General features: G+C 41.1%; 1 long non-coding RNA gene across 3 annotated transcripts in view; it reads left to right on the top strand.

Annotated features, from left to right (window-relative positions):
* Positions 1-25,643, top strand: part of LOC123785966 (uncharacterized) — a 163,431-nt gene that overhangs the window by 100,118 nt on the left and 37,670 nt on the right. For all 3 annotated transcript variants that reach the window (XR_015725194.1, XR_006777833.2, XR_015725193.1), the window contains one exon: positions 24,346-24,533. This is a non-coding gene — a long non-coding RNA (uncharacterized LOC123785966). The remainder of the gene's footprint in view (positions 1-24,345; positions 24,534-25,643) is intronic.

Below are 25,643 nucleotides of genomic sequence, written 5' to 3'. Positions count from 1 at the left end.
TCCCCCCCTTCTATACTGACTTTCCTTTCCTCGGCTGCTGGAAGGTTGGAGGATGACAGTGCTCAGCTGAGTTTCTCTCTGGGAATTGCCCTCATGCAAAGAGAACCACCTTACCTGAGGTCGCATCCCCTTCCTGAGGAAAGCCATATCCAATGTTTGTACAGTGTGGGAATGAGAAGAGCCACCCCCCCCCCCCGCTTCAAGATGGGATAAATTTGAAGAGCCAGCCATACCTGCTCCAGAATTCTCCTGGTTTCTGTTGTAACTGCATTGCAATTCAACTCCTCCAGTTCTACAGGTGTTGATCCTGAGAGTACACCTCAGCAAACCACCTACACAAAAATCTTCATCTCAGTGTCTGTTTCTTGGAGAAACCAACTTAAGACAGTTGGTGCCAGGAGTGGTTCAAGGAAGCAGACGCTAAAATGGGATATTGGAACTGGACCACCCATTTTCCAGCTGGCAGTGAGTACCCCATCACTGGTGGCCAGAGGAACACCTTGGAAGCATATACAGAGACTCTCATCTCCTGCTGCCACAGGTCAAAAAAAGCTTTAGATGGACCCAGACCCTGGACTTTACTGTAAGAGTAGCAGAACTCCAAAGAAATTTGAATTCTCCAATCTGCTGTGCCAAGGTCAGAGCTCTGAGAAGGAAGAGATGGAATTCTGAGACTTGAGATGGGAACATTTGGATTGAAGCACACAGAAAACTTGAAACTACAGATCCCTCTAAACTTTCTGGATCAGCAGAAATGGCCCACTGCTCCTGTTAAGGGCAAGTGTCCCCACTTGTTTATAAATAATGCAGAGGCCCCTCAACCTAGATAAGAAATCAAAGGAGGATTTTCAAGAGCAGCCCTGACACTTGGACAATACAACCCAGCAAACATTATGATTTCACATATGTGAAATCATACAAGATTCACAATGTAGACCCCAAGGGTAGTAGAATAAGGCTATGCCAACTTCAGTGAAGAATTTTCTACCATTTGAAAAATAGCCCCAAACATGCTAGTGTACTCTGGTAAAGACAGAAGAACTGATTATAGGACATCAAGTGACCATGTGGCCCAGGCTACGTTATTACAAGATTGTTTCTATCAGGCCCATCTATTATGCAATGGAAGTGGTAAATCTGGGATCACTCAAGAACAGTGTCAGGAGGGCACAGTGTGCTGCATACGCAGGTGATCCAGAACCCCCTGTGATCCACTACTGGTACACTGATGTCTCTCCCTCAGCTCACAGCTACAGCTGCATTGGCATATTCAGGTGATCCACTGGGGCTTTCTTAGGAGTCCCTTACTCAGTTTTGAAGGTAAGAGGACAAGCGCAGCAGCCGTAGTCTAAGAAGTTTGGTGACCAGAGGCTTGCCTACAGGCTGTGGTTACCTACTTTCTATGGGAAGAGGAGTGACATGAGGTAGAAATACATATATATATGGGCGGCCTTGGAACGCTTGGCAAGTTGGTCAGGGGTCTGAAAGTAGAAAGACTAAAAGATAAGGTCGAGGGCCTGGGTCACCCAGACCACCAAGGAAGCCACCCAGATCAGCAGAGGAGCTGGCTGAGGGTAAGGGAACTCTGGAATGGGTAGTGGGGGAGGGAGATCTTGAGTTTCAGTTCTACCTGAAGGCCAGCTACATTAGTGAGGGCTGTGTCCATCCCACCAAACTTTCTCTTATAAGCTTCCCCCAGGAAAGGATACCAGTAAGAATTCTGGAGGTGCTGAACGTGCTGTATAAAGCAAGTGGGTCTGAGTGACATAATAGGTAGACTGTCGTGGATGCTATGCTGTATTGCCCAGGCCCTCTGTTCTGGACCAAGGCATTCATTTTCCCAGATACTGGGCGTGTTGGCTGCCAAAAACTCCCAGCTAAGTCTTTCTCCAAGGATTGCTTTCAGCAGATGAGCACTTTCTCCCCCCAAGATCATTTCCCTTGCCTGGCATAAAGTCCAGGGCCCTTGCCCCAAGATGGGACACCTCTGAAGGCCTATCCCTTCTTCAGAGCCCCCACTGGGTCATCTGAGGCCTCTACTCCTACTTGCTACTGTTAGCTCCTCCCACTGCCCATTCCTCCTGCATTTACTCCCACACCGGTGTCCTCCTGAAAGCATATGTCCTGTAAAATCCTGCACACCAGGGGCTTGGGATGTTAGTGTTTAATGGGTACAGTTTCAATTTGAGAAGATGAAAAGTTCTGAAGATGGATGGTGGTGATGGTTGCACAATAATGTAAATGCATTTAATTCCACTAAACTGCACAGTTAAAAATGGTTAAAATGGTAACATTTATGTTATTCTATTTTACCATAATAAAAAAATTCGCACACATGAATCTCCCTCAGGGTCCTCTTTCCTAAGGAACCTAACCAAACAACCTCTGTGAATATGGCAAAAATTGCTAGCTTTCACCAATATTCATCCTTTCTTTCTTCTTTAGTAATGGAACTCAGCCTGAAACTGCAAGCGGTCTTGCCCTTGGCCATAGGATGTGAGACAAGTAACTACGATGTGGGACATGTGACTAAGTTGGGCCAATTGGGTGTGATAAGTGATATGGGCCACCTCCTGGTCATGCTCTTAAAGTAATAGGCATGCCCTCCACTTGTCTCTGCCCTTTTCTGCGGGCTGTGATGCAAATGCAGTGGTAGGAGCTGGAGCCGGAGATGGAAGCCATAGATAGAAGATGACAGAGCCACCCTACCAACCCTAGACTGATTATCTCTGGCTGTTACAAGAGATATAAATCAACCTCTATATTGTTTAAGCCATGGAATTCAAGGTATCTTTGTTACGACAGCTCAGCCTCTATCTTAGCACTTTGATTGACTCCAAAATTCCTCTCATCCTAACTCCTTTTACAAACAGCTCCTCTTTCTTGTCCCCAGTTTTGAGACTCAACATGTCCACACCATAATTTATCCTAATGCCTCCTAAACTATGTTCCTTCTTTGTTCTTTATTTCTAATAATACCACAATTTCCTGCTTATGGAGAAAGAGCACTAAACATTCATGCAGTGGAATACCATTCAGCCATTAAAAAGGAGGAGGAGGTAGCCCAAGATATACTGACAATGGAACCATCCCCAAGATCTGTTGTTAAGTGAAGAAAGTAAAGAGTAGTACAGTGTCTATAATATACCACTATTTGTTTTAGAAAAAAAAAAAAGACAACCTACCTCTGTAAATATTTGTATGTACATAGAGTATCTTAGCAAGGATAACCAAAGACTTGAGTTGCTGCTCTGTTTATTTTATTTATTTTTAAATTTTTTTTCTCTCTCTCTTTTTTTTAAGTAGTCTTTACATCCAACGTGGGGCTTGAATTCACAACCCACAGATCAAGAGTTATATGCTCCACTGACTAAGCCAGCCAGGCAACCCTGTTTGACTTGCTGCTCTAGATAGGACAGCTGGGGGACAAGGTGACAGAAAAACTAATTTCTTATATATACCTGTTTGAATTGTGTACTGTGTGCAAAGAGCTGCTAGATTGTACAACCCAAGGATGCACTATTCAAATTCTAATTTGTGTTTTGTCTGAGATTTGTAATTTGTTTGGGATTGTGCTGTGTGTGTCCTGGGCAGCTGTTCACATCACTCCTGTTATTCATGTTTTACATACTCAAGAAAAAGTTCAAGAAAATATGCTTACTCTTTGTTCTATAGTTTAAACAGAATGGCTATTTTCTGAAACTGTCTAAGTTAAAATATCCTAGGATTTCATAAATTTCTGTCTAGATTGTGATTTACGTCTGTTACCGACCATCAATTTAAAATGAGTTTTTATTATCTTTTAAGAGTCCCCACTCTTAAAAAAAAAAAAAAAAAAAGTTTCCACTCTTTTCAGGAACTTCCTTCAGCACTGAAATGACCAGGCAACTTTTTTCCTCCAGAGAACTCCAAACAAAGATTGGGGAGGCAGAACACTAAAACCCCCTAAGGGTGTGACCCCCACAAATATCCTCCTCCTGGGAACTATCAATGATCAATTATTTAGTATGGACTGAGAACTTGAAAAATGTTCTTAACTTTTGATCGTGCAAATTCTGCTACTATGAATTCCCCACATATCCTAAGGAAAGCATCAGCAATACACGCTAAGATGTATGTACTAGAATGCTCACTGTGGCTTATTTCTGTTGTCCAAAAACAAACCACAGAGCCATAGATACGGGACTCGTTAAATCTAGTACAGGTCATCTAGGTAATGGAATTCCAGATGTTAGAAGAATAATGAAATGGAAAAATGATTACATTGTGTTGATAAATGATAAAAGCAAATTACAAAGCAGTAGGTAAGGGTATTATCCTTAGACAATCCCAATGTGGTGTTTGTTTTGTTGTTGTTGTTGTTTTAAGTAAGCTCTACACCCAACGTGGAGTTTGAACTCACAACCCTGAGATCAAGAGTTGCATGCTCTGGGGCGCCTGGGTGGTGCAGTCGTTAGGCATCTGCCTTCGGCTCAGGGCGTGATCCCGGTGTTCTGGGATCGAGCCCCACATCAGGCTTCATCGGTAGGAGCCTGCTTCTTCCTCTCCCACTCCCCCTACTTGTGTTCCCTCTCTCGCTGGCTGTCTCTGTCTGTCAAATAAATAAATAAAATCTTAAAAAAAAAAAAAAAAAAAAAGAGTTGCATGCTCTGACTGAGCCAGCCAGAGGCCTCCCCTTGCTTTTTAAGAAAAGTGTATAACTATGTCTGGAAAAGATATCCACCAATATGTTAATACTGCTTTTCTTTGGGAGTTGGGCTTATTATAGATTATTTTTAATTTTTTTTTGTGCTTACCTGAATTTTCTCAAGTTACGATTAATCCATTTTCTCTTATAATTAAAAAAAAATGTTACCCCCTCCCAAAGTGAATTTGGGGGGTTCTTTGAGCACTTCAGTTTGCTCCTTATTAGTCTCCCATAGTACTCTGAGGCATATATACAAATTTTAAATGAGGAACATCAATCCTGGGATATGTAGAGAATTCTTCCAGCTTGATCAGGTACTACAAAGAGGAGGTTAAGAGTAAAGGGTGGCAGATGGTAAGGGAGTGGGGGTGGGTAAAACAGATTAAATGGTGTTGTTACCTTTGTTGTAAATTTTCCTTCCAGAAAAAGTAACTTAATTATTTTCTAGCTAAATGAGCTATTTTACATTTGTAGAGATGACAAACTTCACTATTCACCAAGACCATATGCTTTTTGGTATTCATATAGGCTTTGAAGTCTAAAATACATGCTGTTTAGGAATGTTAGTCTAGCCTAGAGAATAATGGCTCTCCCCTAAATAATATATAAGTATCTTTTTAAATTAGCCTTGGCAAGAGGAAATTTTAAAAATAGAAGATGTGGGTCAGAATCAAGTTCTATAAATTAGTACATTCCTTATAAAACATTTATGGATTTGATTGAAGGATTATTTTAGACACATTTGTGTATAGCATAAAGACAAATTAAATGTAAAAAATTTTAATAATGAAAAAGTGAGTCCTAAAAAGACCAGCAGGTGGCATAAATAATTTATTTAATCAAAACTGCCAAGATCTGTATGGTAAAAGATCCTTCCCTGACCTTTCCTCCATGAAAAAAAATCTCATGAATATTTAGACCAAAATTCCCAATCAAAGCATCACTAACAAGATTAACTTAGTTATAAATACATAAATTAAAATTGCAGGAGAGATAGATCTCATAGATATCAACCCAAAGCTAAATTGTGAACTTGTGTGCCCAGGCCTATCATTAAACTGAAATACAAAAGACAACATATAATGAGAGTATCTAACCTGATTGCGCCACCCAGACACTTCAGCATCTCTCAAGTAGGAAGAGTGTGCTGACATTAGAGACTCAAGAAGGTAATGTTTTTAAAAGCTACGTGGGTGTGTACCTGCCCCAGTTAATTACTCTACAGGAACAACATTAAGCCTCTCTTCCTTTCAAATACAACTGGAATGTCGGTCGCAAGGTTCAGTCTTTACTGAGTACTAATAAAGATCCAAAACACCAACCTATCAGATACCTGTTGGCTGCCTAGGATCTGAAATAGGATATTTTCCCCATTCACCAACAAGAAATGTCTCTGCTTACTTTCGTGCTTGCTGCCCTGAAAATAGTCCCCATAAGAGAGACAGATGCCAGAGAGATAGTTGACTGTGTGGTGGGATTGGCCTTGACTTAACACTGGAAGAGGAGACTTTGTCAAGGGTAGTCCTGCAGGTTCTTGATTCTTAGTAGCACATAGAACAGAGGCTCAAGTCTGTGCAGCCAATATATCATCTAAGACCTCCAGTGCAGTGCTTCCTGACCTGGGACCCTCAGCTGGAAGGCCAGGGACCACAAACTTATCACCATAGTTAGAATCCACATATGCGTAGTTTCGAAAAAACTGCACCAAACTCTTAATACTGCTTTCTCTGGAAAGTGAGTTTATAGGAGACTATTTTACGCTCACTATTCTACCTTTACTGCCTAGAGTCATATACATAGTAGGTACTAAATAAATACCTGTTGAATGAATGAATACTTTCCTGTCATGTTTAAATTTTTTTGAAGTGAGCATGTTATTTCTGAAATCAAAATGAAAATAAAGGTTTTCTGGCACTCTCAAACTCTAAAAGTAAAAAATTACTCTTCTAGATAATTTTTCCCTGGGTGAAAACCTCATTGTTTTTCTTCCATACTCTTTGTTTTTTGTTTTGTTTTGAAGATTTTGTTTATTTATTTTTGCAAGAGAGAGAGAGAGCGAGCACAAGGAGGGGGGAAGGGGCAGCGGGAGAAGCAGACTCCCCGCTGGGCAGGGAACAAGATGCAGGACTCGATCCCAGGACCCTGGGATCATGACCTGAGCCAAAGGCAGACACTTAACCAACTGAGCCACCCAGGCGCCATCCACAGTCTTTATTTGGATGAATTTAATTTTTGAGTGCGAATATTAGTCAACATATACAAGCTTGACAAAACCCACCTAACCTAAAGAGTGTCTAAATCAGATAACTATTCAATTATCTGACTCATTTCAGAGACTTTCCAGGTGTCTCCACTACCTGTTTCAGGAAACATGCTCCACTGTTACTGTACTGTTTGCTTCTCTGTGGACACCTTACACACAGCTTCATTTTGAAGCATCACCTCTTGGGGTCTTGGCCTCCTCCCCACATTAGCCAGGAAGCAATACTGAAAGTCTCCAGTTTTTTCTCAAGTGAGACATTCACTGTGCGAATCTGAGTTCTTTGCAAACAATCATCAGTTTGCAACCCGGGTAGCCAAATATTAATTGGAAGGCAATTGGGGTGGAGGGATGTAGAACAAAGTTTTCTTTAAAACTGTATTATAAATAATGATTGGAATCCAAGTCCAACCCACAAAAGTTGGATTCACACATAATAAAGTTGAAACCACTCAGATTTTGGTATATATATATAGTAGGCACTCAGTATGTATTTGCTGGATGAATGAATATTGATGGGCCATCTGGATGGCTCAGTTAGTTAAACAGCTGCCTTGGGCTCAGGTCCTGATCCCAGAGTCCTGGGATCGAGTCCCACATCTGGTTCCCTGCTTAGCAAGGAGTCTGCTTCTCCCTCTCCCTCTGCCTCTGCTGCTCCCCCTGCTTGTTCTTTCTTCCTCCCTCTCTGTCTTTCAAGTAAATAAATAAAATCTTAAACAAAAAAAAAAAAAAGAAAGAAAAAGAAAAATCCATATAGTAGGGGGAAAAAGGATACAGTTGCTGTCTCAAACTATTTGGTTTCTGGGGCACCCGGGTGGCGCAGTCGTTAAGTGTCTGCCTTTGGCTCGGTGTGATCCCAGAGTTCTGGGATCGAGCCCCACATCAGGCTCCTCTGCTGGGAGCCTGCTTCCTCCTCTCCCACTCTCTCTGCTTGTGTTCTCTCTCTCGCTGGCTGTCTCTCTCTCTGTCAAATAAATAAATAAAATCTTTAAAAAAAAACAAAACAACTATTTGGTTTCTGCAAGAGTTTGGATATTGAGAATTATTACGTTATTTGCAAGGACATATTTGGTTCCTGAGTTAAAATAGTGAGTGGTCTGTTATTTAGAAAGGCTTTTCTCTCTCTGAGACCAGATACTCAATTAAATTTTTTCTAGATTTAATGGATTTATTTAATTTTTAATCTGTCTAGAATTTATTTTGGTCTAAATTATGCAGTGGGCACCGGACCCACATTCCTCACCCATAGAGTCTGTGAGCATAATAAGATGGTTATGGTTTTATACCATTAAATTTGGGGTAGTTTGATACAACAATAGAAACCAGAATATAAAGCATGACACATTCAAAGAACCCAAAAGAAGGTGGTATGGCAGACCAACGTGGGCTCTTACTGGATACCTGAAGTAACAACCATCTCTGCTGCTTTCTACCATGAGAAGTCCAAAATCAGATAAAGAGAATGGCAAGATCATCTGAAGCATGTGTGGTTGGGAAAATTATGGTGACGTGGTTTATGCCTCTCTATAATCCCTAAACCGAGCAAAAAACATTATTCATTTTCAGTCTCTCCCATTTACTATACAGATAAATAGAGAGGTCTCTGGTTCCACCCAAGTTTGCTTTACATCAGGCTTCCTTATAGCGCAGAGCCCTACAAGGGTGGCTCTCCCCCCACCCTGAGCAACAACCCAACAGATGTCTCAGCTGCCTCCACGTGCTCCTGTTCCGCAGCCTGCTAACGCCAGGCCACCGCTGCACACCCTGGCCATGGTTTCGTCCCACCTCCAGCAAAGCCATCTTCCTGTTGGTTGCTCTAGTTCCCCGATCACTGGAGAAAACAAGGCAAAAAATGTAGTTTCTTTTGGCCCAGATATGATTCCCCTGTTCCCTGGGCCATTCTACAATGGTGTCCATTTCAAGGACACCCTGCTGTGGCTCACTCTACCCTATATTGATTGTATGGCTTTGCATGAATTGTAAATCAGGAGGCATTAGATCTTTAGGGCATTTGCACATGGTTTTCACTGTGGAATGCACTCAGGGTGCAGGGCAAATGCCTGCTGACCCCATGTTTATTTTTTCAGCTGGTGATTGAAACTCTGGCCCAGTTATAATAGATGGGAATGCCAATGTCTTGTCCATTTTCAACTTTAGTGCAAATCTTGCATTGAATAGGAGTCATATTTCTACTCTCAACATGTAAAATAAAAGTAACTGTCATGTATGTGTTTCCAAAGTAAATATCATTGTGTTTGCCCTCCCACCTCCACCCCATAGAACAGTTTTTTTTTTTTTTAAAGACATGAACATGGAAAATAATATTCCAGGGCTTCTTTTAATTAATGTTATTAATATCTCCAAGAATGGGGGGCACCTGGGTGGCACAGTCGGTTAAGCATCTGATCCTTGGTTTAGGCTCAGGTCCTGATCTCAGGGTCGTGAGATCAAGCCCTGCATGGGGCTCCACACTGAGCACCGAGTCTGCTTAAAACTCTGTCCCCCACCCCCACATGCTCTAGCTCTCAAATAAATAAATAAATTTTAAAAATATATATCTCCAAGAATGGGCAGACCCCCACCCCCACATGCTCTAGCTCTCAAATAAATAAATAAATTTTAAAAATATATATCTCCAAGAATGGGCAGACCCATGAGCATGTACTGCTGGCCGATACGCTGGGTGTGAAGCAGTTCCTTACAGTTTTGAGGAGATCTGCAAGGAGGTGAAGGCCTAAATCAAGAAGATCAGTTACAACTTTGAGGTTGTCACCTTTGTGCCCATCTCAGGCTGGCATGGGGACAACATGATGGAACCCAGCACCAAGATGTCCTCGTGCAGAGGCTGGAAGATCACCAGGAAGGAAGTAAACATGGTGGCCATGAAACTGCTAGAAGCACTGGACTCCATCATGCCCCCTGCCTGCCCTATGGACAAGCCCCTGCAGCCACCTCCACAGAATGTATACAAGATGGAAGGCATCAGCATTGTGCCCGTGGACCGGGTGGAAACAGGCTTCCTCAAGCCAGGCATGGTGGTGACCTTTGCCCCCTACAACATGGCCACGGAAGTCAAGTCTGTAAAGATGCACCATGAGGTGGCTGAGGCCCTGCCAAGTGACAATGCGGGCTTCAAAGTGAAGACTGTGTCAGTGAAGGACATCAGGTGGGGCTATGTGGCAGGAGACAGCAAGAATGATCTGCCCTTAGATGTGGGGAACTTCATTTCCCAGGTGATCATTCTCAACCACCCTGGCAGCATTGCAGCTACTCACCCGTTCTGGACTGCCACCCGGCCCATATCGCCTGCAAGTTTGCAGACATCAGGGAGAAGACTGGCGCTCAGGCAAGAAGCCGGAAGACAATCCCAAAGCCCCGAAGTCTGGGGATTCAGCCATCATTCAGATAATTCCATGAAAGCTCATGGGTGTGGAAAGCTTTGGTCACTTTGGTTGCCCTTTGGTCGCTGTGTGTGACATGAGGCAGACGGTGGCTGTTGAGGTCCTCAAGGCTGTGAAGAAAACAGCAGCAACTGGTGGCAAAGTCACCATGTCTGCCATGAAAGTGGCCAGGAAGTGAGTGGTGACAGCAACTTCAGTCCTTTCCAGGCCGGGGGCTGCCTAGGAGGAGCCACAGCTGGAAAAGAAGGGCTCAAAGAGAAGCCTTGGACTTACTCTTCTCTTGCCTGAACTATCTTAAACATGTCCCCTGCGAATGCAGTTTTCTTTTTGCTGATGAGTTTGAGGCATGGGAATAAAGCACAGCAAGTCTTCCTTTGGGTGGCGGGGGTGGGGGGGCAGGCTTTTCTTTTGATTATAAGACTTTGTAAAAATTTTTTTTTTATTTTAAGTAATCTCTGTACCCCACATAGGGCTCCAACTCCCAACCCTGAGATCAAGAGTCACATGCTTTTCCAACTGAACCAACCAGGCACCCCGTAATTATAAAGTCTTTCAAAAAATTATTCTACTCTGTACTCTGTGACCACTGTTCTGCCTGTAGTATCCTACACCTCCTTAACTGAATAATATACTCCTTTTTCTATGTATTAATCATTTAATAAATATTGACTGAGTGCCTACTGTGAGCCAGATATTGGGGATTCAAGGGTGCTCAAGATAGACAAAATAGAGGTTCTTTCCTTAATGACACCTATATTTAGGTTCAGGGAGACCGTAAACAAGTAAATACATAGATGAGGTAATCTGTTTGTTTGTTTATTTATTTATTTTAAGATTTTATTTATTTATTTGAGAGAGAGAGAACAAGCAGGGAGGAGGGGAGAAGGAGAGGGAGAAGCAGGCTCCCTGCCGAGCAGGGAGCCCCATGCAGGGCTCGATCTCAGGACCCTGGGATTACGACCCAAGCAGAAGGCAGCCACTTAACCAACTGAACCACTCAGGCACCCCTATTTATTTATTTATTTAAGTAATCTCTACACCCAATGTGAGGCCCAAACTCAACAGCTCAAAGATCAGAGATCAAGAGTCGCATGCTCTACCGATTGAGCCAGCCAAATGCCCCAGATAAGGTAATTTTACATTGAGAAAAATGCTTTGAAGAAAATAAGCAGGGGTAATGAACAACTGACGTCACTTTAGGTAGAGAATGCCTCTCAGACCGAGAACCTACAAAGGAGCCACTCATGCAGACAGTCTGGAGCAAGAGCTGCAGGCAGAGGAAACAGCAAATACAGAAGCCCAAGGGTTTGGAAAGAGGTGGGAAGTCAGAATGGAGCTAGGGAGGAAGGCAAAGGCCAGATCGAGCAGGACCTTATGGGCTTTTCCACTGAGGTGATTTTTCCAAGGGAGTGACATGATCAGATCTATATTTTTTAAGTTTAAAAGCTTAATTTGGCTGATGTGAGGAATGGGTGGGAAAGTAGGTTGGGTCTAATTCAGGAAGGTGGAAACCAGTCACAAAACTGCACCATCCATAAGAAGAGTCTGCTTCTCTTGTGCTATCAGCAAAATGTATGTTTTGAGTGTTTTTTAGGTAGTGGTCACAGATTTGGATTGATTAATTCACATGCATTGTTGGCTACTACTGGTTGGCTAGTTGGTACCCTTCTCTTAACACCTTTGGTACTCCTATAGCTCCCTGTACTTTACCTTCTTGGGATTTAAACGGTTTGCAATTGTGTGTGTGTGTGTGTGTGTGTGTGTGTGTGTGTGTGTGTGTGTGTACATATGTGTGTACAAAAGTGAGAGAGAGACATTCCTGGACTAACGTTAGTCTTCTCATTGGAATATAAGCTTCCTGAGGGCAAGGCATTTGTGTACCAAGGCAGTACAGTATTGTGGTTAAAAATTTAAGTTCTACAGGGCACTTGGGTGGCTTAGTCAGTGAAGCAGCTGCCTTCAGCTCAGGTCATGATCCCAAGGTCCTGGAATCGAGCCCTGCATCAGGCTTCCTGCTCAGTGGGGAGCCTGCTTCTCCCTCTCCCTCTGCCTGCTGCTCCCCCTGCTTGTGCTCTTTCTCTATCAAATGAATAAATAAAATCTTTTTTAAAAATATATAAGTTCTAGTGTGAATCTGCATTGGAATTCCAATTCCATCACTTGCTAGCTGTGAGGCCTTGGATAAATTTCTTTATTATCTGTATCTCAGTTTCCTCAGGTACAAAATGGGATTGCTGCAAAATCAGGGTGGTTGTAAGAATTAGATGTGTGGTGGTTTTAAAATATGTCTGCAAATCTTTAGCACTCTTCCCTTCAAAATGTGAGCTGAAATTTTCTTCCCTTGACTGTGAGTGGGCTAAACAACTAACAAACCGAATATGACAAAAGTGATAGTGTCTTTGAGATTAGGACATAAAAGACATTATGCTTTGGATCACTTGCTGTGGGGAAAGTCACCTGCCTTCTTGTGAGGACACTCAATCAGCCGATGGAGAGGCCATGTAGTGAGGAGCTGAAACCTCCTGCCAACAGCCCTGTGAGGGAGCCATCTTGGAAGTAGATCTTTCATTCATAGTCAAGCCTTCAGATGTCTACAGTCCCTGCTGATATCCTGACAGAAACCTCCTGAGAGACGCTAAACCAGAACCAACCTACTAAAGTGCTCCAGAGTTTCTAACCCACAGAAAATGTGATAATAAATGCTTGTTGTCTAAACCATTGTGCTTGGGCCCCTGGGTGGCTCAGTCAGTTAAATGTCTGCCTTCGGCTTAGGTCATGTCCCCAGGGTCCTGGGATCGAGCTCCACATCAGGCTCCCTGGTCCTCAAGGAGCCTGCTTCTCCCTCTCCCTCTGCCACTCCCCCTGCTTGTGCGTGCTCTCTCTCTCTGTCAAATAAATTAAATCTTAAAAAAAAAAAAAAACCATTGTGTTTTAGGGTGATTTTTTACACAGCATTAGAGAACTAATACAAGATGATAATGATGAAGTATGTAAACGTACATAGTAAGTATTCAGTAAATGTTAGCCATTGTTGTTGCTGCTATGTTCTCCTTTGTATCCTTAGCACCTAACACCTGCTACCTGATAGGAGCTCAGTATACAGCATGTGAGTGGATAAGTAAATGAATGGACACACATAGTAAAATGAAGGGTTGAGGCAATCATCCATGGCAATTGGTTCTGAAGTTACTTGAGAAAGGACATTTCAAAATACATATTACCCCGTATTATCAATCAGGGTTGAATCAAGAAAACAGAAACTACTTTGGGTATTTCATTTTTTTAAGTTTTTATTTAAATTCTAGTTAGTTAACATATAGTGTAATATTGGTTTCAGGTGTAGAATTTAGTGATTCATCACTTACTAATCTTTGTTGAAGATTAGTTGACCATGTAGTCATAGGTCCATTTCTGGGTTTTCTATTCTGTTCAATTGATCTATGTGTCTGTTTTTGTGCCAGTACCATACTGTCTTGATGACTATGGCTTTGTAATATAGCTTGAAGTCCAAAATTGTGATGCCTCCAGCTTTGTTTTTCTTTTTCAAGATTGCTTTGGCTATTCAGGGTCTCTTGTGGTTCCATACTTCGGGTATTTCAGAGGGAATTTAATATTAGGAATTGGTTACATAGGCAATGGAAGAGTTGAGAAACCAAACAGGGAGGAATGAGGCAACCTAGAGATTAGCCAGAGCAGGAAGCCTATGTTATTCCTAGAGCTAAAGGGACAATGAGAGGAGGTGGTATGGCCACAGTCCAGAAGTTGGAGCCATTCATTGTGAGACCCCAGAGGAGAGTTGTTGGGCCAGAGCCATGAAAGAGAAGCCACTTGAATCACACAGAGATAAAGAGAAAGAAATACCTTGGTTTATTTCTTTCTCTCTCCCTCCAGTCTTTTACCAGTGCATCCAGTTGGCCAAATCTCCTAGAAAGCCAGCTAGCAAAGGAGCCTTGGGAAATGGAAGTATTTCCTATGAAATAGATCAGAGCAGGAGAGGGCAAGAAATGGGTCAAAGAGCAAAAATTATGTGTACACAGTAATATTTATAATAATATATATGTATACATGTGTTTATGTATATGTGTGTGTGTGTATGTGTATATAAATATATAGATATAATTCCACATATGAGTGAGGTCATATAATAATTGTCTTTCTCTGAGTGACTTATATTGCTTAGCATAATACCCTTTAGTTTCATCCACATCATTGCAAATGGCAAGTTTTCATTTTTTTGATGGCTGAGTAGTAGTCCACTTTATCTGTGTGTGTGTGTGTGTGTGTGTGTGTGTGTGTGTGTGTGTGTGTGTGTGTGTCACATCTTATTTATCCATTCATCTGTTGATGGACATCTGGGCTCTTTCCATATTTTAGCTATTGTGGACATTGCTGCTATAAACATTGGGGTGCAGTGCTCCTTCAAATCACCATTTTTGGTCACCTGGGTGGCTCCGTTGTTAGGTGTCTGCCTTCGGCTCAGGTCATGATCCTGGAGTCCCAGGATAGAGTCCCACGTCAGGCTTCCTGCTCAGCAGGGGGTTCTGCTTCTCCTTCTGATCTTCACTCCACTTGTGCTCTCTCTCTCTCGAATAGATAAATAAAATCTTTTTTAAAAAAAATCACTATTTTTGTATCTTTGGGATAAATCCCTAGTAGTGCAATTGCTGGGTCGTGGGGTAGCTCTATTCTCAACTTTTTGAGGAAGCTCCATACTGGTTTCCATTATGGCTGCACCAGCTTGCATTCCCACCAGCAGTGTAAGAGGATTCCCCTTTCTCTGCATCCTTGCCGACATCTGTTGTTTCCTGAGTTGTTCATGTTAGCCATTCTGGCAGGTGTGAGGTGGTAGCTCATTGTGGTTTTGATTTGTATTTCCCTGATGCTGAGCGATGTTGACCATTTTTTTCACATGTCTGTTGGCCATTTGTATGTCATCTTTGGAGAAATGTTTATTCATGTCTTCTGCCCATTTCTTGATTGGATTATTTGTTCTTTCGGTGTTGAGTTTGAAAAGTTCTTTATAGATTTTGGATACTAGTCCTTTATCTGATAAGACATTTGCAAATATCTTCTCCCATTCTGTCAGTTGTCTTTTGATTTTGTTGACTGTTTCCTTTGCTGTGCAGAAGATTTTTATCTTGATGAAGTGCCAAAAGTTCATTTTCGCCCTTGTTTCCCATATGTGGAATTTAAGAAACAAAACAGAGGATCATAGGGGAAGAGAGGAAAAAATAAAACAAGACAAAACCAGAGAGGGAGACAAACTATAGGAGATTCTTAATCATAGGAAACAAACTGAGGATTGCTGGAAGGAAGGGAAGTGGGAGATCGGGCAACTGGGTGATGAGCATTAAGGAAGGCACATGATATAATGAGCACTGTGTATTATATAAGACTGATGAATCATAGACCTCTACCTCTGAAACTAATAATACATTATATGTTAATTAATTGAATTTAAATTAAAAAATAAAAAATTTAAAAAAAAAAGAAAATAAATACTAGATGTAAAATAATAATAATAATAAATATATAGATATACAGACAGAAAATGATAAAGCAAATGTGGAAAATGACCAACACATACCAAAAAAGAAAAAGATAAAAACATTATTTTATTTTATAGATTTAAATGTAAAGTATTTATACTTTTTGTACAATTAATAAGAACACATATTAAGAGGCACCTGGGTGGCTCAGTTGGTTAAGTGTCTGCCTTTGGCTCAGGTCATGATCCCAGGGTCCTGGGATGGAGTCTCTTATTGGGCTCCCTGCTCAGCAAGGAGTCTGCTTCTCTCTCTCCCTCTGCTGTTCTCCCTGCTTGTGTGCTCTCTCTCTCTCTCTCAAATAAATAAAATCTTGAAAAAAGAAAAATAAGAAAACAAACTTTTGGCCAAATCTGAAAGAGGGCCAGCATGGTGTCTTCCAATCTCTGGCAAGCCGCACGCACAGTGTCTGCAACTTGCAGCAGATGGCCAGGGACATTCCTGCAGCTGCTGACATCTTCAGCTCTCCACCCACAAACCTCTGGAAGGTGAAGATGGAAAGGAACAGCCTGGCAGGATTTACAGAGATTCCAATACTCTTAGTTCCCTGCCCCAGTGACAAGTCTCAAAATGAAAGACACTAGACCCAAGAGAAGAATTTTGAGAAATCTAAGACATTTGTAAATGTAAGAAGATGAAGGAAGTATGATTCACTTGGCAAGCAGATAACCTTAAGTTATCTAGTAAAGTATAAAAATGTGGGATGAAGCTTAAAACTCCAAAGAGGCCATCAGCATATTGTAAATTAAATTTCCTGAAAGATCATCTGGGATTAAACTGGTACCCAGAGTACATGAACTTCATATAGGGGCAAATAGCTTTGTCTGCTATAGATTGAGAACATTAATCTAGAAGTTTTTTCTAAAATCAAGATGTAACATTTGAAAGCAAGGCTCAAAAATTCTATTAGCTACTATTTACCAATCTTTCAGAAAATGATGGGCACCCAAGGAAAAATGTACAAAGAAAACAAACAGGCAGTTTACTAAGAAGAAATGCAAAATGCCAAAAAAGATCATTTTTAAACCTGCCTAATAATAAAAAGAAATACAAATTTATGCAATGACGAAATACCGTTTTTATTAAAAATTGGCAAATTGCTTTTTTCTAAGTAAACTCTTTGCCTACATGGGGCTCAAACTCATGACCCCAAGATCAAGAGTCACATTTCTCTACTGACTGAGCCAGGCAGGTGCCCCAGGGCAAATTGCTTTTTAAAAAAATTTAATACTCAGTGTTAGTAAAGGTTGGACAAAGGAATGTACATACTTATTATATATATCAAGAAAGAGCATAAATTGGTGCTTTCTAGAGTGTAATTTTCCCAAATAGTGTTTTTTTTCCCTAAACAGATAGAGCTGGAGATGCTCCTTAGGAAGCACAGGAGGGGCCCCTTGGGAAGCTGAGTCCCCCGCCCAGAAGACAGAGTCAATAAAGAGATGTAGAGAATGCAGGGTTTAGACAATACAGGAAATTTTGAGAATTTAGGAATTGGGACACTCGGGAAATACAGTGAGCATAGGAATCCTAGGATGCTTCCTGATTTAGGAAAAAGGAAACTCAGACTTTAACTTCTAAAATTGATAACGATGAAAGTACTCCTGGTCATTCTTAGTACATACCCTGAGTTCAGCTGGCCAGCTAGATCTTCTCCTCTAAATTAGTTTCATTAAACATTTTTCCAAAATTATGTTACTAAAGTCTGAAAAGGACCTTAAGCACTCTAAACCTAGGAGACTATTCACATATCTAACCAAGAGATCATCCATAAGAAAAAATCTGGGCTTTTTTTTTTTTAAGTTCATTTGAATACAATCAGACCTCAAGTAGTACCAATTTATGCGGACTTCTAAAGGACAAAGAGAATGCAATTCATTTAGGGTCAAAAAACTTCCCTGGACCACTCATTCTCTGCCTGGGCCTCCGAGATACCCCAGCCCCTCCACTTCCAGACCCTGTCCAGAGGTCGTCCTTTCCCAGAGTACTCAGAGGTAGGACGCTGAGGGGCAGGGCCTGTCCTCGACATCCTCAGAACTGTAGCCTAGCACAAACCTCTACTCCGAAAGAAAAATCTGAATTACAAGTTTGACAGAAAAATCTCCATTCATACTGAACTGTAATCAGAAACCTAAGCCATTCCTACATCTTGGAAGAGAGAAACCGGATTTCCCAAAGAAATGCTTGAAGAAATCAATTCCTCAAAACTGAAATTGTTACCCTCAATCTGGGAAATTTAATTTCATGCTTCCAAATGGATATGATGCTTTGTTTTGCAGGGCACACATAGCTCTAATTATACGGAAACTGTGCAAGAAGGAACCACATGGCAATCATCATGCAGTTGGAGAGTAATTATCGGTTCCCTTCTGTTGTCTAAACCACAGCCACAAATAAAATATTAAAATTGTAAATAATATAGTAATTAATTTGTTAACTCTTTGGGCAGTGTTTTTACCAGGTGTGTAGGCTTTGAAAGAGGGAAATGTTTAATCATAAAAATTTCAAGCCTCAATTTTCCAAAACAAAAGGACTTCAAAACAGAAGGAAAAAATCCTAAGATCTACACAGCATCTAGTTAAAAAAAAAAAAAAAAAAAAACCCGAACTGCCGGTTTTTTGTCTTAAAGAAACTGTAAAGTATTAAGATATCCAGCTTTGGGGGCAATGGAGCCAGAATATTAGTCAATGTTCCGATGCTGTAAGAGTTTACAGTCAAGCTACAGATTAAGAATTTTTGTGCTGCTGTCAATTATATTACAATAAAAAAAGAAAGAAGAATTTGGGTGCTGGAAAGGACGTTAGGGATAAAGAGATCAGCAAATAGGATTCTCAAATCCCATACTCTTGGGGTGGTCAGTCACTATGCATGCCCACATCCGTCCCTGCCAGTCACAGAGGGTCTGCTTATACCCAAAGGCTACATAAGTGTTTGCTGACATTTTACATAGGTTATTCAATGTTATTGTGTAGGTAAAGCACATATTGATTTCAAAAGGGACAAAAAGGTATAGAGGAAAATGTTTCCCCACCGCTCCTGGTCCCCAGCCATCCAATTCCCCATTCAGAAGTAACCCATGATACAATTTTCTTTCTTTTTTTTTTTTTTTAAGATTTTATTTATTTATGTGACAGACAGACAGACAGCGAGAGAGGGAACACAGCAGGGGAGAGGGAGAGGAAGAAGCAGGCTCCCAGCCGAGGAGCCCGATGTGGGACTCGATCCCGCAACGCCGGGATCACGCCCTGAGCTGAAGGCAGACGCCTAACGACTGCGCTACCCAGGCGCCCCTCATGATACAATTTTCTTGTGTGTGATTGTAGAGATGGTTTGTGCATCTATGAGCATGTGTGTGTGGAGGCAGATATGGGGGTAGATATGTGCAAAATAGTATATTATGACTACTATACTGCTCCTTGATTTTTTCACTTAATTTGGAGATTATAATTTTGGAGATCCCATGTCAGAATTTATAGGCCTCCTTATTTTTTAAATTTAATTTTCTAGTAAGATGTTTGTCACATGATCCAAAATTATAAAAATAAAAGTTTCTCGGGGCTCCTGGGTGGCACAGCGGTTAAGTGTCTGCCTTCGGCTCAGAGCGTGATCCTGGCATTATGGGATCAAGCCCCACATCAGGCTCCTTCGCTATGAGCCTGCTGCTTCCTCTCCCACTCCCCCTGCTTGTGTTCCCTCTCTCGCTGGCTGTCTCTATCTCTGTCGAATAAATAAACAAAATCTTTAAAATATAAAAAAATAAAAATAAATAAAAGTTTCTCTCTCACCCATGTCTCCAGTCACCAAGAACTAACCTTTATTATTTGTTCTTATAACTTTCTAGAATTTCTTTATGTTTATGCTTATAAGCCAACAAACTTCTTTTATTTCCCATATTTTTACACAAAAGGCAGAATACTATACATAACTCTTCTGCACTTCCCTTTTGTCATTTAACAATATATCTTTGCAGAACTCTACATTTCAGGTTGTGGACAGCCCCTTCCTTCTTTTGTAACAACAGTTCAATAGTATTCTATTGCACATTGTACCATAATTGATTTGCTCTTACAAGTAATGCTGTCAGTTACTGTGCAATTCCCTACATGTGCTATTTGTAGGCTAAATCCCCAGAAGACAAATTGATGGGTCAATGGATATTTGCATTTGTAATTTTGATTTTAATTTCCATTTCTCTTAAGAATGAGTGCATTTTTTCATTTGTGCAAGCATGATTTGTATTGCCTTTTCTGTGAGCTACGTTTTTATATCCTTTACCCAGTACTAGGTCCTTGGTCTTTTAATTATGGGTTTGTGGGAGTTTTTACATATCAGAGAAATTAACCTCTATGCAATGCATCGCACACCTTTTTTCCCAGTTTGTTGTTGGTCATTGACTCTTGTTTTTTACTTTTTTTTCATGCAGCATATTTATTTTTGGTAGGCTCCACGCCCAACATAGGGTTTGAACTCAGGACCCTAAGATCAAGAGTCACATGCTCTACTGACCATGCAGCATAAATTTATTTTCACATCATACATGTATTAACTTTTTGAGAGATTCTGGGTTTATGTCTTCATGAGAAAGGCCTTTCCCCCCAATAGCCTATACCAGAATATCTCGCATACTTTGCTCCAGTAATTCCATGGTTTTATTTTCTATATTTAAATCTTCAATCCAACTGGAACTTACTCTGATATTAAAAAAATTAAAGTGGAGAACACATGACTGTTTTGGTCAGTAGAGTGAGCAACTCTTGATCTTGGGTCATGAGTTCAAGCCCCATGTTGGGTGTAGAGTTTAATCTAAAAATAAAAGCAGATTCTAAAAGGTTAAGTTGGGATCCATTTTACTTTTTTCTAGATAGCTACCCAGTGGTCCTAAAATCACTATTGAATAATCCATATTTTCCCCAATTTATAAATGTTACTTTATAATATATTAAATTTCTCTATGTATTTGAGCCTATTCCTCTACATGCTATTTTTATCCTTTGATCTGTATATCTATACAGGCATTAGTGCCATAGATTGAATTACTGAAGCCTAATAATATGGTTTGACATCTAGTAAGACAGTCTCCCCTCAATATTCTTCCTGTTCAGAATTTTCTTGGCTATTCTTGCTTTTTTATTTTTCCACATGAACTTTAGAATCAGTTTGTCAAGTTCCCAGATAAATAATCCTCTTGGTATTTTTATTGGGATTGTGGTAAATAGTTTTAGATTAATTTAGTGAGAATTGATATCTTTATGATGTTGAGTCTTCATTCCAAGAACATGGCAGTCCTATCTTTAAAGCCTTTTTTTTTTTTTTTAAGATTTTGTTTATTCATGAGAGACAGAGATAGAGAGAGGGAGAGGCAGAGGCAGAAGGAGCAGCAGGCTCCCCGCGGAGCAGGGAGATGGTTATGGGACTAGATCCCAGGACCCCAGGATCACGACCTGAGTCAAAGGCAGACACTTAACCAACTGAGACATCCAGGCACCCTCTATAAAGCCTTTTGATTCTCTCAGAAGTGTTTTAAAGTTTTATTCGAATAGATCCTGTACATTTCTTTTTTATTTTTTTTTTTTAAGATTTTATTTATTTATTTGACAGAGAGAAAGACAGCCAGAGAGAGAGGGAACACAAGCAGGGGGAGTGGGAGAGGAAGAAGCAGGCTCCCAGCAGAGGAGCCTGATGTGGGGCTCGATCCCATAACACCGGGATCACGCCCTGAGCCGAAGGCAGACTCTTAACTACTGAGCCACCCAGGAGCCTCTTTTTTATTTTTTAAGATTTTATTTATTTATTTGAGAGAGAGGGACAGAGGTAGCGAGAGAGAACACGGGGAAGAGGGGGGAAGCAGGCTCGCCTCTGAGCAGGGAGCCCAACAGGGAGCTCCATCCCAGGACTCCGGGATCATGACCTGAGCCGAAGGCAGACACTTAACCGACTGAGCCACCCAGTCTCCCCAGTCCTGTATATTTCGTGTTCAGTTTATTCCTAAGAATTTTGTCTTTCTTTTTTTTCCTTGGTGCAATTATAAATAATGTCTTTTCTCCTTAAATACTGAATATTTAAGACATCTGTACATCTGGGTCAATATTCTCTGACTTCATATGTCCTATTATATCTCTGAAGCAAGGTGACATCAGTGCCAAAGCACTCCAAGATATCTCAAATTATGAAACATAAAGTAAATAAGTTTTCAATGATTTTATTTTTTTTTAATCCTCACATGTTTAGGGCCTGGCTTTAAAACTCAAGTTTAACAACAACAAAACCCTCTCTAGGTAAAAAAACAAAAAAGAAAAGTAAAATCAATGAAAACTTTCTTTTTAAAAAATAAGTTTTCACTACCATATCTCCAGGCATCCTAGAGCCAGGGATCTTCTTTAAATGTAAACTGGATAATCTGAGTCCCATGCTTAAAATCTCAGTGGCTTCTCATTGTGCTGGGAATAAAACCAGTATCGAAGCAAACCTGGAAAGCCCCATGAAGATCTGGCCCCTTCCTGCCTCCTCTTCAATCTCATCTACCTTGCTCTTGCCTCAGATTTTGGCACATGCCTTCCCACTGCCTGGAACATCTTCCCCAGACACTCCTTTTCATTCATGGCTCAGTTTGGGGTTTTTTTTTTTAATCAATTAATTTATTTTAGAGAGAAAGCGTGAACATGAGTGGGAGGGGCAGAGGGAGAGGGAGAGAGAGAATCTCAGACGGACTCCATGCTGAGTGCAGAGTTCGACCCGGAGCTTGTTTTCAGGATCCTGAGATTATGACCTGAGCCGAAACCAAGAGTCGGACACTTAACCAACTGCACCACCCAGGCGCCCCTGATGGCTCAGTTTAAATGTCGCTTACTCTGGAGGCTTTCTCTGACCACATCTAAGGAGATAATCCTCTCTTATTGCTATATGGCAACCCTTTATTTCTTTCATTACAGGTATCACAATTCTTAATTACCTTAATTTTACATGTTAGTCTTTCAGTTTATTCCTTGTATCTCCCTAGACTGTGAGCCTTTCATGGGCAGGGTCTTTTGGGTCTTGCTCACCACTGTACTCCCAGCAACAAACATCTGGCCTCTAGTACATAATAGGGGTTCAAAAATAATTGTTAAAAAAGTAAATGCATAGATTCTCAAAAAGTTCATCCATTTCCATTCCTCTTTATTTTTACTCAAACTCTTCTTCCCCCTCTTCTCCTTTGCTGCCAAAATCCTACTTATCCTCCAAGGTCCAGCTCAAAGGCCAGCTTCTCCAGGACCATTCCCCTGATGACTTGTTTACTATACATTCCTACCCCCACCTTCATGCCAGCTGAAAAACTTTCCACACACTTTCTTTCCACCCAACTTCATCTAGTCTGCATGACAACTATTTTAACCCTTCACTACTGGTACAAGCTCCCAACCCTATTGCCCCATGGGAAGGACCTCCCACCTCACTTAGAAAATAGAGGCCTTAGGGCAAGGTCCTCCAAGTGTGGTGGTTTCTTTCAGTGTATTCATTTTCAAGTCTCTTCCATCATAAAGACAAGCACGCAAATATATAAGCAAATCCTCTCCTTCAATTCGTTTCCCCCTTGTATGAAATATTTACTGCTGTGTAACAAGCTACCCCAAAATTCCATGACTTAGCAACAATCATTTATTTTGTGCATAGTGCTACAATTTGGACAAAAATTAGCAGGGAAGGGTCATCTCTGCTCCATGTGGCATCAGTTAGGCTGGCTCCACTGGGGGACTGGAGGGTCCACTTCAAGTTGTCATATGAATGCAGGCTGTCAGCTAGGGCTATGAGTGGGGCCCTGATTCTTCTCCACATGGACCTCTCCTCAGGCTGCTTAGACGTCTGACAAACACTGTGGCTTCATTCAAGAGTGAGTGTGTGTGGAACGCCTGGGTGGCTCAGTCAGTTAAGCATCTGCCTTCAGGTGAGGTCATGATCCCGGGATCCTGGAATCAAGCCCCGTGTCAGGCTCCCCACTCAGCAGGGAGTCTGCTTCTCCCTCTCCCCTCCCCCCACTTGTGAGCACACTCTCTCTTTGTCAAACAAATAAATAAAATATTAAAAAAAAAAAAAAAAGAATGAGTGTGTGAGGGGCACCTAGGTGGCTCAGTCAGTTAAGTGTCCAGCTCTTGTTTTCAACTCAGGTCATGATCTCATGGGTGATGAGATCAAGCCTCACATCAGGCGCCACACTCAGAGGGGCGTCTGCTTGAAGGTTCTATCCCTCTGCCCCCCCACTCTTTTTTTCTCTCGCTCATAAATAAATAAATCTTAAGGAAAAAAAAAAGAGTGAGTATATGAGACAGAAAGTAGAAGGTACCAGTCTTGAGGTCTGAGCCTGCATCACTTCCACCAAGATTCAGGGGATGGGGATCTACCTTTTGATGAGAGGAATGTCAAAAAATCTGGTTCATGTTTTAAAACCACAAAGCAGGTTTTCTCCCCTCCCTTTTGCAGCCGATGTGAGGTGGAGCACTCATCAATGGCATTAGTCTTCATATAAGAAGAGGCCAGAGAGTTAGCTAGATCTTATCCCACCAAGTGAGGCTACAACAAGGAATCGGCAGTCTGCAACCTGGAAGAGAACCCTCACTAGAATCTGACTGTGCTGGCACCCTGATCCTGGACTTCCAGCCTCCAGAACTGTAAGTAATAAATTTCTGTTGTTTATAAGCCCCCCAGTCCATAGTACTTTGTTATAGCAGCCCAAAATGACTGAGACAGATGTCAAGGATCTAGCCCAGGGTTACACAGCTGGTAAGTAGCAACAGCAAGAATCAACCCAGGCAATCTGGCTTTGGAGTCTATATGTTTAACTACCCTATACTGCCTTTCAAAATACCTTGACCATTTAATAACTAAGTAGTATTCCTGTGCGTTAATAGACAACAATTTGGGTAACCAGTCTCCTATCATTTTACACATTGAAAATTAACTCTCAGGGATGTTAAATAACTTGTATTTGCAGACCGATTGGTGAAGGGCCCAACTCATAATAATAGCTAATGGCCATTATTTATTAAGTGCCTGCTATATGCCTGGCCCTTATTCTAAGCTCTTGGAATCCTTACCCCTCTATGAGATTAGTGTTAGATATGAGGAAACAAAACCCCAAGGAATTAAGTAATGCTCAAGAGCACACAGCTGGCAAGCATCAGATCCAGGATTAAATTCCAGAACCTGTGCCCTTTCTTCTCTGTTACAGCATCTCCCAGTTAATCACAGGCACTCTGTTTCTCAGTACCAGCTACATGGAGAGCCCTCTTTCATACAATGCTGGTGAAAGTATGAATAGCTGAAACCACCACAGAGGGCAGTTTGGCAATATTTGTCAAAATGATATATGTTCATTCACGGAAGTGTAAATATACTTAACGCTATGGAGGTTTACACTTAAAAATAGTTAAGATGGTAAATTTTAAATGTATATTTTACCACAATAAAAAAAAGAGTAAAAAAAGTGACATATGTACATACCATTTAACCCAACAATGTAACCAGAAATTTATCCTATTGATACACACATATGTGGAAAATGATGTGTCTTCAAGAATATTCATTAACAATATGTATTAATAAAAGATTAGACATAAGTGTCCATCAGAGGGAGATTAGTAAAATAAATTATGGTCCACTACACCGTGGACTACCATGAAGTCCTCTAGAAAGGAAGAGGAGGATGTTTATACTGATAGGGAAAGATTGCCATGATATAATGTGAAGTGAAATGGGCTAGCAGCTGTGTAGAAAAACAG

The sequence above is a fragment of the Ursus americanus genome, chromosome 7, assembly GCF_024610735.1.
Source record: "Ursus americanus isolate L20-20 chromosome 7, mUrsAme1.1.p, whole genome shotgun sequence".
Lineage (NCBI taxonomy): Eukaryota > Metazoa > Chordata > Mammalia > Carnivora > Ursidae > Ursus > Ursus americanus.
The sequence above is the reverse complement of the archived record's forward strand: the minus strand, read 5'-3'. Positions and strand labels throughout refer to the sequence as shown.